The sequence below is a fragment of the Salvelinus sp. IW2-2015 genome, unplaced genomic scaffold (assembly GCF_002910315.2).
Source record: "Salvelinus sp. IW2-2015 unplaced genomic scaffold, ASM291031v2 Un_scaffold1864, whole genome shotgun sequence".
In the NCBI taxonomy this organism is placed as follows: domain Eukaryota; kingdom Metazoa; phylum Chordata; class Actinopteri; order Salmoniformes; family Salmonidae; genus Salvelinus; species Salvelinus sp. IW2-2015.
In genome coordinates, this window is record NW_019943228.1 from 169,978 (window position 1) to 170,486 (window position 509).

Genomic DNA, 509 nt, shown 5'->3' on the forward strand with positions numbered 1-509 from the left:
TAAACATTCATGCAGGGCTAGCTAACATTCCTAGCTAGGGCTAGACTAACAATTCATAGTCTAGGGCTAGAAACTAACATTCCAATAGCTAGGGCATAGACTAACATTCAAATAGCTAGGGTTAGACTAACATGCAATTTGATGTTTTTCTTTAATGTGAGCTCAGTAGTTAGAGAGAGAGTGTGTGTTTGTTTGTGAGTGGTGTGTGTGTCTGCAGCAGTCGTGACCCGTCTAATCAGGTTCCTGGGTTTGAATGAGCCAGCTAGATTCCCACATCCTGGTTATGGATGCGTGAAGGCGGGGGCGGGTGACGTGGAACTTTCTAAGTGATACGTTTCTCTGCAACATGGATGAGACCTGCTCTCATAACTGCCTAATCTACCAAGTGTGTGGTGTGTGTGTGTGTGTTGGTGTGTGTGTGTGTGTTGTGTTGTGTGTGTGTGTGTGTGTGTGTGGTGTGTGTGTGTGTGGTGTGTGTGTGTGTGTGTGTGTGTGTGTGTGTGTTGTGT